General features: G+C 39.7%; 1 protein-coding gene and 1 pseudogene across 1 annotated transcript in view; both read right to left on the bottom strand.

Annotated features, from left to right (window-relative positions):
* Nucleotides 1-17,538, bottom strand: part of JAM3 (junctional adhesion molecule 3) — a 71,242-nt gene that overhangs the window by 34,589 nt on the left and 19,115 nt on the right. The gene's annotated exons all lie outside the window — the stretch shown is intronic.
* Nucleotides 984-16,014, bottom strand: LOC103248909 (ATP synthase subunit d, mitochondrial pseudogene; annotated as a pseudogene).

The following is a 17,538-nucleotide window of genomic DNA, read 5'->3' as shown; positions in this document are numbered from 1 at the left end:
CAGAATACATATTTTTGAAAAGTGCAAATGGGACATTTACCAAGGTAGATCGTATTCCAAGCCATAAAACAAATTACAATACATTTTAAAAGATTCAAGTAATACAAAGTCTGTTTTCTGACCACAATGAAATTAAAATAGAGATCAGTACAGAAAGGAATCTGAAAAACACTAATGTTTGGAAACTAACACATTTCTCAATAATCTGTAAGTCAAAGAAGAAATCAAAAGGGAAATTATAAAGTGTTTTGAAGTGAATGAAAATAAAAACATGACATCAGAATTAAGAGTAGGCCACTAAAGCAGTAATTAGGGTGAAATCTACAGCATGAAAGACCTAGATTCGAAAAGAAGAAAGGTCTGAAATCAGTGACCTCATCTACTTTATGAAATTAGAAAAAAAGCCTGGGCAACACAGCAAGTCCTCATCTCTACAAAAAATTAAAAAATGAGCCAGGCATGGTGGTAGATGCCTGCAGTCCCAGCTACCTGGGACGCTGAGGCAGGAGAATTGCTTGGTCCCAGGAAATTGAGGCTACAGTGAGCCAAGATTGCGCCACAGCACCCCAGCGAGGCGACAGAGAAAGACCTTGTCTCTAAATAAATAAATAAACAAACAGAAAAATAAAAGAAGAAATTACAAAAAGAACACATTATATTCAAAGCAAGCAGAATAAGGGAAATAATAAAGATCAAAGCAGAAATCATGAGACTTCAGAAAACAAAACAACAGAAAAAAACCAGTAAGCCCAAAGGCTGGTTCTTTGAAAAGATCAATAAAATTAATAAACCTCTACCTAGACTGACTGGGAACTATAGAGAAAAGAAACAAATTAACAATGCCAGGAATAAGATAGGTGACTATAAAAACATTAAAAGAATGATAAGAAAATATTATGAACAACTTTATGCTTAAACATTTCACAACTTGGATGAAATAAACAAATTTCTTGCAAGACACAATGACCAAAGCTCACTCAATGAGTGACCTGAATAGCCTTACATTTACTTTTTAAAAAGAATTTATAGTTAAAAAAAAAAAAAAAAAACTCCCCACAAAGAAAACTCCAGGCCCACATCACTGGGGAATTCTACCAAACATTTAAGAAAAAAAAAAAATATATCAATTCTAAAGAAACTCTTTCAACAAGGTAAAAAGAAAGAAATATTTCCCAATGTATTCTATGAGGCCAGAATTACCCTGATACCAAAAGCAGAGGCATTAAAAGAAATCTACAGGCCAATATCCCTCATGAACATAGATGCAAACATTCCAAACAAAATCTTAGCAAGTGAATCACAAAAAAGACCAAGTTCTGGCTGTTTGTGTGTACAGGAAGAAAACAAAAACAAAAACAAACCAACTGAGGTTTATCCCAGGAATGCAAGGCTGGTTTAACACATGAAAATCGGTTAATGTAATTCATCAAAATAATGTAATATCACCATATTTCATTCTCAACAGATGCAGAAAAAGCACTTGACAAAATTCAGCATCCACTCGTGATAAAAAATTTTTGGAACAGAAAGGAACTTCCTGAGATAGACAACAGCAAAACAACAGAGGAAAATCAATAAACCAGAAGCTGGTTCAAATAAGCCAAAAATTAGGAATAGAGGGAGTTTCCCAATCTGATAAACAATATCCATGAAAAAGTTATAGGTAATATTATATTATTGGTAGAAACCAGACAAAAATACCTGTTCTCACCAGCTCTATTAACTTTGAGACAGTCTCATTCTATTGCCTGGGATGGAGTATGGTGGTGCAATCTTGGCTCGCTGCAACCTCCACCTCCCAGGTTCAAGCAATTCTCATGCCTTAGCCTCCCACCTAGTTGGGACCACAGGCACGAGCCACCACACTTGGCTAATTTTTGTATTTTTAGAAGAGAAGGAGTTTTGCCATGTTGGCCAGGCTGGTCTCAAACTCCTGGCCTCATGTGATGCACCCGCCTCAGCCTCCCAAAGTGCTGGGATAACAGGCGTGAGCCACTGTGCCCAGCCTGCCCTCACCACTTCTATTCAACACTGTATTGGAGGTTCTAGCAGTGCAACCAGGCATGAAAAAAAGAACTTAAAAAAAAAATTAGAAAGGAAGAAGTAAAGCTGTCTTCGTGTCTTCATTTGCAGAGAACATTAATATTTATGTCAGGGATCAGCAAACTACAATCCAAAGGCCAAATATAACCATTGTCTGGTTTTTTGTTATTTGCGTTCGTAAATAAAATTTTATTGGAACACAGCCACATCCATCCATTTACTTATCATCTATGGCTGCTGTAAACCAAAAAGATCTGAGACAGGTCTCAATCAATTTAGAACTTTATTTTGCCAAGGTTAAGGACATGCCCAGAAGAATAAAACATGGAATCACATAAATGGTCACTGATCTTTGCCTTTCTTCAAAGATGATTTTGAGGGTTGCAATATTTAAAGGGAAAAAGTGGGCTGGAGGGGAAAGAGGGAGAATATGGTAATCTACATGTTGTAAGAGAAAAGGGGCAGTTAGGGGAATAGTCAATTATGTATTCATATTGTGCTCAGTAAATCAATACTTTACATAAGGTAAGGTGAACATGGAGTAGCTACCTGGGGAGATATCGAACCTTTTATCTACAGCTATCTGCTTAGAAACAAATGGAAAGGCAGCTTCTTGCAGGACACAGCTTTCAGCTTAATTTTTTCCTTTTGGCAGAGTGACCTGCAGTCTGAGTTTTTAGTTTCCTTTCACATTGCTTTCACTCTAAAATGGCAGAGTTGAGTAACTGTAACAGAGATCTTATGAATGGAAAATAAATACAAGATGCTCAACCTAATTTGCATCATTTAATTTGCACCTTAATGCGAATTAAAACCACAATAAGATACCACTGTGCATCCATCAGAATGACAAAAACTAAAAAGACTATACCTAGTGTTGGTGAGGGTATCAAAAACAGGATTTCCCATCCATTGCAGGTGGGAATGTAAAATGGTATAACCAATTTGGAAAAGCATGATTAAAAATGAAAAGATAGACCTATTATTTGATTCAGCCATTATACTCCCACATACTTATGTGAGAGAATGAAATCATATGTTTGTACAAAGACTTGTACACAAGTGTATTTATCTGTAGCATCTAAACACTGGAAATAACCCAAATGCCCATCAACAGTAAATAAACAAATGGCGGTATTTCCATAAATGGAATATGACTACTCAGCAATAAAAATAAATTATTGATGCATGCTGCCACATAAATGAATCTCAAAATAATTATGCTGAGCGAAAAAGGCCAGACAAGAAGAGTACATATGGTATGATTCCATTTGTACTCTAGGAAAATTCTAGGAAATTCAAACTAGTGACAAAATTGCTAAGTGGTCACCTGGGGACAGGGCAGATGGGGTGAATGAGGAAGGAAGGGCAGAAGGGAAGGATTACAGGAGCATTAGGAAACTTTTGAGGGTGGTGGGTAGGTCTGCTAGAAAACTTTTGGGAGTTGCTGGATATGTTCGCTATCGTGGTTGTGGTGATGGTGGTTTCAAAAGTTTACATATATGCTAAATTTTATCAAATTATACTGTATAATTTAAATATGTGCACTTTATATATCAATTATACCTTGATTTTTTTTTAAAGTCCAAAACCAAAAAATTGGGCTCTGATGTGTGGCCATGTGAACGAGTGATCTGGTGAGAAAGGATACAGTAGCTCTGTACCAAAATCCCTGACTCCCAAAACTGGACACAGATATGAGATATGGAGGTATTTTCTCTCTCTCTGAGAAGCTTAGGGTCTAAGAATATATGGCTCACATGAATCCTTGAGGTAATTCTTTGTTCTTACTCTGCCTTTCCCATGTCTACACTACATGCCTGTACCATACGCAACACACATCCATCTTTATTTTTTTTTTTTTTTGAGACGGAGTCTTGCTCTGTCACCCAGGCTTGAGTGCAGTGGTGTGATCTCAGCTCACTGAAAGCTTTGCCTCCCGGGTTCACGCCATTCTCCTGCCTCAGCCTCCCAACTAGCTGGGACTACAGGCTTCCGCCACCACGCCCGGCTAATTTTTTTGTATTTTTAGTAGAGACAGGGTTTCACAATGTTAGCCAGGATGGTCTCGATCTCCTGACCCGGTGATCCGCCCACCTCAGCCTCCCAACATCCACCTTTTAACTATGGAAAAATACCAGTGGAAATCAAGGCATTCATTTTCTGCCATTCTGCACAATCATAAGGGAAAAGAAAAGAGTAAATTCCTAGTATTAAAAAGGAAGAAACCCTACTTCTTCTCATACCATTAACTCAATGTTAGGGAAGGATCATTAGAGTTTCTTAGCACTCAGTTTTTGCTCCTATTTTTGAAAATATGTAGAATGAGACCCTACAATGTACCAAGGAATGAGGAAGAAAATGGGAACGCAGGAAAATGGTTAAAATCACAAGGTAAAAGAAACCTGAAGCTTAGAAAAAACATTTACTTTCATTCCATATGAACAATAAAAAGGGAATTTCCGTGTTCTTTTCAGGTAATGCCTCTCAATTAACAAAGATTTCATTTTCAGCTTCTGTAGATCCACAAATTAATAAGATACCTACACATCAAATGTCACTCAGTTATAATGGAAGCCCGACGTGCTCACAGCATCCAGAAGCCTCAGCGATCTGAAGTCTAGCCTTTCCACCTACCACAACCTCCATAATCACACTAATTACATTTTTAAAATCAAGGAAGACAGTAGATCTCTAAAACTGAAAAAAGAAATACCTTCTACTATGTGAGAACTAGCCACCTCATATGGCAACACTTACATTACAGTAAAGCAATTTATTTATTTATTGAGACAGAGTCTCACTCTGTCACCCAGTCTGGAGTGTGGTTGCAAAGCCTTGGCTCACTGCAACCTCTGCCTCCCAGGTTCAAGGAATTCTCCTGCCTCAGCCTCCCAAGTAGCTGGAATTACAGGCATGTACCACCGTGCCCAGCTCATTTTTTGTGTTTTTAGTAGAGACGGGGTTTAACCATATTGACCAGGCTGGTCTTGAACTCCCAACCTCAGGTGATCCACCTGTCTCAGCCTTCCAAAGCACTGGGATTACAGGCGTGAGCCACCGCACCCAGACAGTAAAGCAATTTAAAATGGGCTGTATACTTGGCATCAGAGATGGAAGTACAGGTTTCAAGTCACTCTATCTAAACAAAACTACCCTGTGTGTGTGTGTGTTCATTACATAAATTATATATGCTCACATAGATATACTTAATTATGTACCATGACACACACACATATTTTTGCTAACATTTCCTGCAGTATATACTGTGTGCCAACCACCAAGTTCCTTACCAACACTGAACTTTTATTAATATATTCCTCCCAACAATCCTATGAGGTAGGTACTGCAATTACCCCAATTATAGACAAGGAAACTCACTCGCACAGAGGTCACATGGCTACTGAGTGGTACAGGAGGAGATCAACTCAAGTAGCAACTCCAGAGTACATGCTCTTACTTGTTTTGCCTTGCCCAAATTTAAGATAGCCACCTTCATGTTGTGTAAGAGGATATGATCTCCAATATGAAAGGGGAGGGGTAGAGCATGAAACAGAGCATGAAAATCTTGTCTCATTTGAGGTCTGAAGCCACAGACCAAAGAGAAAGTTCTATATGCTGCCTTCTATGTTGATGGGCTAGGACCGGGACTGGGCCCCAAGTAATACCCAGCAAGGTCACCACAGAGCACTCCAGTCCAGTGATCTGGGAGAGGGATCACTTGAACCCAAGGGCTAGCATCTCGGTCACCTTGAATCTTCAGTACCTAGCATGGTAATTGGCATATATTAAGGGCTCATAAATATTTTGCTCAATGAATTTCAACAAATGAATCTTTTACAGAGTAGTAATTGACAATGTGGGTTCTGGAATTGGACTAAGTTTTATATGAACTCTATCCCTTACCATGCTGCTTTGGGTACATAACTGTGCCTCAGTTTTCTCATCTATGAAATGTCTAAATTAGTGCCTACATTGTAAGGTGGCTGAGATAATTAAATGGGTTACTATAATTTTTAGAGACAGGGTCTTACTTTGTCACCCAGGCTGGATTGCAGTGGCATGATCACAGCTCTCTGTAGCCTCAAACTCCTGTGGTCAAGCAATTCTGCCACCTCAAGACTCCTGGGAATACGGATGTGTACCCCACACCTAACTTTTAAATTTTTTGTAAAAATGGGGTCTTGCTATCTTGCCCAAGCTGGTCTCAAACTCGTGACCTCAGGCAATCAGCCCCCCAAAATACTAGGATTACAGGGATGAGCTTGTAAATGAGTTATCACACATAAAGGACTTATAAATTCCTGGCACACACTTAGCACTCAATAAGAACTGGAGGAAAAAGAATAAATGAGGGGAGAAATATGATCAGATTTGTTTTTAAGATAATAAAAGGCAATACTGGTGGTAGGTAGAGTATTATACCAAAAGAACACTATCATTGCAAAGCCACAAAGGTTACTCTATTTTCTAGTATACTTACGGCACTTTTTGGTATTAGAGCAATAGTATTAACAACAGGAATGCCTTAGCTAAACTCACAATAGAAATTTAAGCCTGGAGACACGCTTAGATTCCAGATACCCTGACTCACAGCCCAGTGTTCTCTCTACTAGGATGGAAAGAACACTCCACCTGAGTTCTCATCTCACTTCTTTGCTACCACTCTTTGAATAAATATTCTGGTTTTCTGCATTTCAAATGACTATGCTTATAGTTAAATAGCTGTCCCCCTTGAAAAGATTCAGTGTTTCCCAGAGCACAGCAATTATTATAGAACTGGGTTAAAGCCTACATTTAAATTCAAACTTCAATGATAGTGCCATTCTATACATGTTAATACATTACTTTGCCATTACGATTAAGCAATATGCATGAAGTTCATAACTCAAGTATCGCTGTTAAATTGCTCCTGGTTGTTTCTGTTTGAAGATGGGTAAGAACAGAGAAGACATGTTCACAGTGTTACACTGTCACCCCATGCTGGCTGTTTAGAATGGGGCAATATCTTCCTGAATTAAAAGGAGCACCTGGCACAGCAACAGGCATCCTGGCTGACCACTTACACTGAGAACGGTTTACTGAAAGGAGACATAAACATCACTGTGATTTCAGAAAATTAACTTTAGTTAACTTTACTTCATTCACTTTTTTACTCAAAAAATATTTATTTTAAAACTAAGTATTTGTCTAGTAAGGAAGCAGTACAATATAGTGGTTAAGAGCCGAAACTCTAGAACATCTGAGTTTGGAGTCTATTTCTACTACTTACCAAGTGTCTCTAACTTGGATCTTCATCAATCTTTCTGTTTTCTCATCCATACAACGGTGATAATTGTAATACCTTTCTCCTCCAGTCGTAAGAGTACGAGAGCAAATGTAAAGTGCTGAGTACAGGACCTGACGCAGAGCACGCATTCACATGATATCAGCCATTATTAGAGAACTGCTTTCCAGGTGCTGAGATTTCAGAGGTGTAGAGACGCAAGGCTGCCCTCAAGGAGCTCACTAGCAGTTGGGAAACAGGACTCAGATGCATAAATACAGTGGTAACTCGAAAGTGGTCTTAAAAGAGAATGAGAGTCTAATTAGGGATTTTAAAAATCTGCTATAACCCATTCAATTTTTAGCTCCCCAAGGGATTTTCCTCACCATCTGGGCCATCAATGCAAGCAGGTTTGAAAAGCGCTCATAATTTTCCTATATCACACCTCCTCCTCAGCAAGAAAGGCTCTGTGGGTGGAAAGCAGCGAAGAACACTGTATGTTATGCAGAAAGCAATCATTCCTCGGAAGACACAAGGGCCCTGCAGAGCAGACGAGCCACAGAAACTTGTTTGGATCAGAAAAATGGGATCATGTCACTGAAGACCTAGAGATAGGAACTGACCCCTTTTTTTTTTTTTTTTTTTTTTTTTTAAGGAGGAAAGGGGGATTCACCTCAAAGCACTTTTCTAATCAGAAATGGAAGTCTGAGAAGAATTTAACACCTTAATTAAAGATATAATGTCACTCTCCCATGTCATGAGATTTAACTTTCATTAAAGGAGAGGTCTAACATTAAAGACAGAAGCAACTTAAAAAACAGCACACATTGACTTATATTTCGGGTGACATTACTGGAAAATCTCCACTGAGCAAAGCAGAAAATGATGATGTTAGAAAAATAAAGGAAGCAAAGAAATCTTGAAAGAAACATAAAAATCAAGTACAGCATGACTTGCCTTACAAATGCAGTACAGTTAATTACAGATGACAAATATTGTCTCACCTCAATGCCACCATCAGAGAGAGGGTGAGACAGTGAGAAAAGGATCTAAATGGGTCCCTCGAATCCCCTTCTAAGTAGTGAGGAACAGAGAAAAAGAAAATGAAGAAAATAGAAACAGACTTCACCAAACTTGGTACAACTCTGAAATCTGTTCCTGGGCCTGCCTTTCCCAGGCCAAGAGCTGCTTGCTCAGGCTTTTCCCTGAAACCTTCATTTTACAATTACCTCATTCCTCCCCCATGCAACCTTGTAGCACTTATTTTTATTTTATTTTTTTGAAATAGGGTCTCACTCTATCGCTAAAGTTGGAGTACAGTGGCATGATCACAGCTCACTGCAGCCTCGAACCCCCAGGCTCAGGTAATCCTCCCACTGCAGCCTCCCAAGTATATGGGGACTACAGGCATGCACCACCACACGTGACTAATTTTTGTATTTTTTGCAGAGATGGGATTTCATCATATTTCCCAGGCTGGCCTTGAACTCCTGGGCTCAAGCAATCTGCCCACCTCGGCCTCCCAAAGTGCTGGGACTACCGGTGGTGAGCCACCACACCTCTCCCTAGCTGCATTTAAATGGGGCTTTCTGGAGACTCTGTAACCCAAAGGTCTTTCTCTAGGCAGTATCAGTGTGAATGTTGGTGGGAGAGATGCTAGCTGAAGGAGTGCTTACTGAGCGATCCCTCACAAATATCAGCAGGTGGAGCTCCACCTGCAAGCTAGCTCTGAAATCACCCGTAGGAAGTGCAGTATACCATTCAAATCAGGCCCAGAAAAAGAAGATACAATGCTGCTATTTGTCTAATTCATGAGTTCCGCGTACTTTGACAATGTCCTTGTTATGATGCAATGAAGGATTTCTCTCTGGCATTTTAGCTAAGGCGAACATATAGGGAAGACCACCGACCCAACTACAGAGAATGAGTATCTATACTTGCCCCACATTTAAGCCCAGAGACTACTGGTTCTGACTTTAGATACGCACTGGTTCTTCCTGGCTCAGGTAGAAATAGTTTTGCCGTCCTTCACAATTCATTAATGCAAATTTTGCAAATCCCAAATTATCTCACATGAACTTTCTAATGAGTTACATTTGGTTCTGATTATTGTGCTTTTTCCAAGAACTAGCGTTTTTAAATTAAGAGGCCTCTTTCAAAACAGAAGATTTCAGTTAATTTGGCATTGCTCTTAGTTGTCCTCTCTGAAGTGAACTTCCGTGTCCACTCCTTCCCTAAAAGCTGTTCGCTTATAACCTAAGTTTTCTGGATATAGGTGAGCTACATACACACGCATGCACAGTAAAAGCAATGACTAGCTCCTCTTCCCCTGGAGGGCAGAGCTGGGGTGACACTTACAGCACGATGACCTGGGTATACACTCAGTCAATACTGCCTAGGCCCAGGGGATGGATCTGATCCACATTTTTAGGGGAACTAAGCAGAAAAGGAGATGTTTCCTGTGTGCTTCGTAAAGTATATAGGTTTTTCACTGACTGAAAATGATTAGAACTAATATAGTCCTCATAATTTTATAAGCACTAAATTTTCAAGAACTGAAGGGTCAGAGTCCTTAATAATGTAATAAACTCAACATCTTACAGTGCAAAGCGTGTGTATGTATATGTATATACATATATATACACACATATATATAAGAAAATTCAGAATAGACTTTAAATTTAAAAATCTGAAGATCACACCTTTAAACTACTTTCCATGATTTATAGAATTTATAAAGTGGCAACTTGTAATATAAAAATAAATCAAGAAAACATCCTGAAGTAAATATTATTTGGTCAGAAATACAGCAATTGTTAGTTTAAATGAAACATAATTTTAAATTGTTTTTAATGCTTTGCAACTTGAATTTTCCATTCCCTATAATGCCTCCCTTCCCCATTAGTAGAAAAAACCCGAGAGCTGACTACACAACCAGAAGTCAGCCTGCTCCTCAAACCCAGTATCAATAAGATGTGAGAAGAAATGTCCCTGCAAAAGACATTAAGTTGCGTCACTAACGTTCCAGAGAGGTTCATCAAATGATTCCAGAGGTACTTGAGAATTTCACTGAATCTCAAATGAAGGAGTCAATACAACCCGTTCCTGAGCATGTGCTGCGGAAGGGTGGCCAGCTGGGATTAATCTACAGGCAAGGCGTCCCGAAATGCAGAACATCAACCACAGATACTAAAAACTGTTTCCAAAATTTGCCAACTTTCATAGTACTTACTTAAGAAATTCCCTCTTAGAAATTGTTTCTAAGTAAAGTTCAAACTATTGAGGGAAGAGCATGGTGAACAGAAATTAAGATATATTCACTATTGCCGTTCCTCTCTTATGGTGTTTCCCCTCACCCTCAGCAGCTTGATGGGATGCGGGGGATGGGGTGTGGAGGGGACAAGAAAAAGGCTTTTCTGTATTATATACCACAAAGTGACTCCTGGAGGGCAGTGACTATATTCCAGCTCTCTTCCACAACCCCAAGACACACCACTGCACTGTCTCTGGGTAATCCTCTAACAGTTCTAGAAAGTGCCACATGTCAGCAAAATGTGGGTGTACAGCAAATATTTAATAATAATAAACCAAATTATACTAGATTTGGTGAATTATGAGAAAGCACAAACTGAGGAGTCCTTTATTGCTGGTACAGCATAGGTAAAGAATAATTCTGGCCAGTATCTACCCAAGGAAAGAAGAATCCAAATGTGTTCATTACTCATTAACTGAGCACGTACCCCAATACACCAAAGTAGTCAGTTCCAAGCAAACCACAGCTAGAAACGTCAAAAGAGAACCATTCCCTGCTTGCATGAAGGGAAAATGCAGAACTAGCTTTTAGGTAACAGAAATGAGACTTCAGAGGCTGCCTTCCCTTGGGTGGAAGAGCAGGTGATTAGAGTCCCTAGTAAACATCTGCCCAAACAACTGGCCCTTGGATTTGAGAAGAACTTAAAATACAGGAAATAACATAACATAATAAAACACTACTATGTACTGGCTATGAAGTATGATAAAGCGAAAGAAAGAACATACAAGCCCTTGTCTTATTATTTGTCTCAACCAGATCCATGGTGCCAATCCAGACCCAGGCCTTCTGGATGGAGGTGAACAGACCAAGAAGATAATCAGAGAATCCAAACCCTTACCTATTTATACTAACCTTAAAGCTCACTCTAAGGATGTCAGTTCATTATATAAATGCCTTCTACATGGGCTGGGTGTGGTGGCTCATGCCTGTAATCCGAGGCGGGAGGATCACTTGAGGCCAGGAGTTCGAGACCAGAGACTGGGCAACATGGAGAAACTCTGTCTCTACTAAAAATACAAAACTTAGCCAGGCATAGTGGTGTGCACCTGTAATCCCAGCTACTCAGGAGGCTGAGGCATGAGAATCACCTGAACCCAGGAGACGGAGGTTGCAGTGGGCCAAGATCGCACTACTGCACTCTAGCCTGGATGAGAGTAAGGCTCCATCTAAAAAATAAATAAATAAAATAAATAACAAAATGCCTGGCAACTAACATCATTTACATCAACATTTGAGACACAGTGGGTTAGGTGGCTGTATGTGTCCACTGAGTGGTTGCAAGCCAAGGACATAAACATTTAGAAACCTGTCCTAATCTTAGATGACAATACTTAAGATGTTTGTTATGTTTAAGATGTCTGGTATACTCAGTTTCTGCCTAAGATGGTGAAAAAGTAGCCCCTATTTAGTAAGTGGTCATGTAGCAAGTTAACAACAGCACAATTGCAACTCAGTACTTACCGTAGTGCTTTAACCTAGACTCTTTTGTTTCTATCTATTTGATTTCCTTGGTTTTACATTTTATATTAGAACAATTTATTTATTTATTTTTTTGATGGAGCCTCATTCTGTTGCCAGGCTGGAGTGCAGTGCTGTGATCTCAGCTCACTGCAACCTCCAACTCCCAGGTTCAAGTGATTCTCCTGCCTCAGCCTCCTGAATAGTTGGGATTACAGGCATGTGCCACCACGCCCAGCTAAATTTTTGTATTTTTAGTAGAAACAGGGTTTCACTATGTTAGCCAGGATAGTCTCAATCTCCTGACCTCGTGATCTGCCTGCTTCAGCCTCCCAAAGTGCTGGGATTACAGGCGTGAGCCATCGCGCTGGGCCTGTTAGAACAAATCTTAGTCAAAAGTCCTCATGTGCCAATAAAAAAATAAGTTTTTCATATTTGTATTAGTATATGCAAACAGATCTTTAGAAGATATTCCTAACAGGTGTATTTCTCCATTTAGACTGCACCATTCTCTTACAAAACCTAACTTTAGTAAGTGGGGAAACAACGTTGGTTTACTTTCTCTCTCTGAACTTTTTTGCCTCTCACATGTTTGACAGACCTAATGCTGACAGTTTTCTAAGATTTATTACTGAAATTTAAATTTAACGCAGCACATGAAAAAAAGAGTCCAACATTACACTTTCATTCACTACATTAGACTTTCAGAATTCACTACCAAGTATATCTTTATATATCACAATATGTGTGATGTATGAAGGAAGCAGACTCCTGCCTATTTCTTCATTCATTAATATATTCACTCATTTATTCAACAAACACTGAACATTATTGAGCACCTAGCAGGTACTATATTTGGGCCAAGAAATGCAGTGAACAATTCCTACTCTCATGGTCCCTGCCTTCTAATAATACACAAATAAACAACACACATAAACAACATTCTAATTATACGTATATAATTAATTGTATTGCAATAAATACTATAAAAGTATAGGGTCCACGAAAGTGTATAATAGGGGGTGTGAATCTGGGAGATCAGGAAAAGTTTCCCTCAGGAAGTGACATTTAAGATGGAATATGATGAATAACCAGGGTTCAGCCATATGCAAAAAGGTGGCCGCAGAGCACATCACATGCGATGGGCAGCACATGCAACAGCTCGGGGCATGTGTGGGAAAATGAAGGCAAGCCAAGGGAGCAGAACTACACTGAGCAAGAGGCAACTGGAGGGAGGGAAAATCGGAGCAGTAGTAAGAAGCTCAAGGCTTTGGGCTTTGTACCAAGAGCAACAGAAAGCCCCTAAAGAATTCGGAGCAAGAGAATGAAAAGAGTAGCATACTTAATTATATTTAGAGTATGAACTCAATTATTTTTTAAAATGTACAGAAATGATAGTAGATATATTACAAATATTGAATTGTTGCAATGTTTCCCTAAGATAGTAGGATTATGAATAATTATTTTTCTTTATGTATACTTTTCAACCTCCCCAAATTTATTCTATCCATAAATTCTGACAGTTAAAAAAACAAAAAAACCCACGGCCTCAAACACAACACTGGAGTAGCTCCCTTCTTCCCCTGCCTCAGGGAACTTTTCCATCCATTGCACACATTTTATTTACATGATACATCCTTGAATCCAGACTTAGTCGGCTATAAATTCTAAGTGACAACTCGTCTCTGCCCCCCACTTCATCCACTACCAAAGCTGTAACTCAGATGACAACTTTTTTTTTTTTGGACACAGGGTTTTACTGTCACCCAAGCTGGAGTGCAGTGACACAATCGTATCTCACTGCAGCCTCTAACTCCTGGGCTTGCCATGCCTGGCTATCTATCTATCTATTTAGAGATGGAGTCTTGCTCTGTCACCCAGGTTGGAGCGCAATGGCACAATCTCGGCTCACTGCAACCTCCACCTCCCAGGTTCTGGGAAGGGATTCTCCTGCCTCAGCCTCCCAAGTAGCTGGGACTATAGGTGCATGCCACCACGCCTGGCTAATCTTTTTTTTTTTTTAAATTTTTAGTAGAGACAGGGATTCACTGTGTTGGCCAGGATGGTCTCAATCTCCTGACCTCGTGATCCACCCACCTTGGCCTCCCAAAGTGCTGGGATTATAGGCATGAGCCACCGCGCCCAGCCCTTATTTTTATTTTTTGTAGAGATGGGAGTCTCACTGTGTTGCCCAGGCTGGTCCTCAGATGACCACTTGGGTGTGTGTGTCTGTGTGTAATTATTATTTTTAATGTCCAGAATGTGTAATACAAGGGCCAGAGTTTCCTCCTGGACTCAATTTTATAAATTCTCGATTGGTTGGTGAGGCCAATAGGGATACTTTTTCTTATCTAATTTGGTTTCTAGAAAAGCTTAGTTCAAGTCCTCAATGGTCATCTGATCAAATGGAATTAAGTTCTTTATCTTTTCCATCTGTTTCTCGTATTCTACAATCCTGGCCTTTGACAGAGACACCCACTCAGCACAAGATTTCACATCTTCTTTTTCTTCGGCATCCACCTGGGCAGTGTATTTATCCTCTGGCACAGGAATCTTCAGGGCGTTAAACTTCTTCTCAAAGTCATCCACCAAGCCGGCCTTGGCCACACTGGCCTTGTAGCAAGCCCAGTCAATAGCTGGTGGATTCTCAGGTAAAGCAGCCAACCTGGAGGTGAGGGTCTCATTCCAGGACTTCAGGGAACTAGCAATGGCCTTGTGGTTCTGGGGTATGATCTCCGCAAAAGCTACCCAGTCAATGGGTTTTAGAGCAAGTTTTTGCCCAGCTATCTTGGGATCCTTCACCGACCCTCCATGACCACTTTTAACCGTGGTTCAGTTCTAAGCCAATCCACAGTGTCTCTCAGTTCCATTACATTTCTAATGGAAAATACCACTGACACTATGGATGCCCAATGAAAAGAACGAACCCTGTAGGAATCTTAGCTAGCCAATACATTAGCTTAAGGTAGTTTATAATGTACTTAAGAGGAGGAATAGAAAAACAGCACGTAATCCTAACTGTGGTGCATAGTTACCCCAAATGTCTGTCTTCATTTGCAAACTCAAATTTGGGACTTGACATTCTTTCATATTGTGTATGTATACATGTTCGGAATCTTATGACGTAACAGGCCACTTATACCTGAGTTCAAAGATTTCAATAGATTTTTTTTTTTTAAAGCACCTTACCTTCAAAGCAAAGCATTTCAGGTTTTCAACACTTTAGTAGTTTGGAGTTTTCAAAAGATAGACAACTTTGTTACACGGCTGTCAGAGAAAAGATTCTGCTAACCAGACCACGCTGAAATCTAGAAATATTCTCAGCAAAGAGCTTGAAAGCACTCCAGGATCCAGATGTTCAGGTTACTACCCCTAACTTTAAAGCACAGCACTTACTTAATAGTTTAAAGCTTTCCTACCTATCATTCAGTTTATTTTCTGACGACTACTTTTACTCAGCTTGCTTGTTCTCATCTAGTTTTTCTTTTGTGTATCTTCCCCTTCATGTTCCCAAGCCAAAAGTGAATTTCCATATATTGGAAACCTGTGATAATGAAACATCAGATATGGAATTAAACAACCAAAATGTACTAAGTGCTGCTTAGTAAGTGTGCAGAATTTGCCTTTATTAAAAACCATAAACTGGGAAGTATATAAAGAAAGAATGGGAGACACAAGGAGGTTCAGCATACACCTAAGGCAGCAGGTTGATTTATTTGATAAATAGACATCCAATTCCAGAGACCCTCTAGTGCTCTTCACTAGCACGGAACTCCACAGTTTTCAATGTCCCACAGAGCATATCCAACTTACACTCACCCTCTTCACTAGCATGGAACGCCACAGTTTTCAATGTCCCACAGATCATATTCAACTTACACTCACCCTCTTCACTAGCATGGAACGCCACAGTTTTCAGCGTCCCACAGATCATATTCAACTTACACTCACCCTCTTCACTAGCATGGAACTCCACAGTTTTCAATGTCCCACAGATCACATCCAACTTACATTCACCTACACGGCTTATAATGGCGAACTGACACCTCCCAAACCATCCATTCCAACTGCTCTTAATAAATGTTGCCCAAGCATTTTGTAAGCATTTAAGGATGAGGAAAGCAATGTTTCTTTACCAAGGTATGGTAAGAGCTTTGGGGGTAGTAAAATGGAAGCAAGTGGGTAATACATCATCGGTAAATGCAGAGAAATTGTCAATTGTTGTTTTGGTGTTGAAATTTTAAACATATGCCACTGCTTTTGGTGAATGAAACTCTGAATTTAAGGGGAAAGCTGGAGAGACGGGTTGGCAGTATATTAATAAAGTTCAGTTCTAGTCCTGGTCCCACCACTTAATAGTGATGTGATTTAAAGCAGGACTGAACATTTCCGGGCCTCAGCTGCCTCTTGCTGAATCCTGTCTTACAGCAGTGGTTCCCAACTGGGATACTGCCACCCATGGGATATCCGGAGATGCCTGCAGTCATTTTTAGTTGCCATAACTGGGATACTGCTACTTGTATTTAGAGGCCAGAGATGTTACTAAACATCCTACAACGCACAAGACGGCCTCCACAACAAAAAATTATCCACTCCAAATGTCAACAGTGCCAAAGCTGAGAAACACTGGTTTACAGAATAGCTTTAAGCTCTAAGATTCTATAACCTATATGTCTATGCAAGTTAAGAGGCTAGGTATCTGCTTTATGGGTAGAAAACTTAACATAAAGGGATTAAGTAACTTGCTGAGATCATAGTGTAAACCCATATGGCAAAACCTGGGTCTCCTGATCATCAGCCCAACTACAGAGTGACTAGATTTGGCCTCTAGGACAGTTCTTTCTTCCAGAGAAGTCTAACACCAACCTGTATACATAAGAAGAGGAAGGTTTTTAAGAAGTATCTTATCTAGCTAGGTATGTAACAAGGCAGAGTCCAAGATTTTGCTCTCCAATGAGTGCTGCTAACTTTCAAGTAATAATAAATTCTTCCAGATTCTAAAGACTTCAACTAACACTTTCAAATGAATATGAATATAATCCACAAGAGAGAGCTGGGAGGTCATGATTTTATGTTCATAATGCTTTGGTTTAATGCCTAAGCATATGGTTTCTTTCAGCATTTCTTGAAAAATATATCCTCTCTGATGCTTAAGCAGAAATACTTTGTTGATTTCTTTCATACTGTTCCCTACTTTTTCCTAATATGCAAAAAAAAAGTGTGTGTATGTGTGTGTGTGTGTGTGTGTGTGTGTATCTCATTCATCCTAACACTTCATGGCACAATAATCTCAGGACATTAAATTTCTGTTGCTTCATTTTACTAAGAGTGTTTGGGAAAAGACAATATTAAAACTCTTGGCCAGGTATGGTGGCTCACGCCTGTAATCCCAGTACTTTGGGAGACCGAGGCAGGAGGATTGCTTGAGCCCATGGGTTTGAGACCAGCTTGGGCAACA

Source organism: Chlorocebus sabaeus, chromosome 1 (genome assembly GCF_047675955.1).
Source record: "Chlorocebus sabaeus isolate Y175 chromosome 1, mChlSab1.0.hap1, whole genome shotgun sequence".
In the NCBI taxonomy this organism is placed as follows: Eukaryota; Metazoa; Chordata; class Mammalia; order Primates; family Cercopithecidae; genus Chlorocebus; species Chlorocebus sabaeus.
This window is presented reverse-complemented; position numbering and strand designations above follow the sequence as displayed.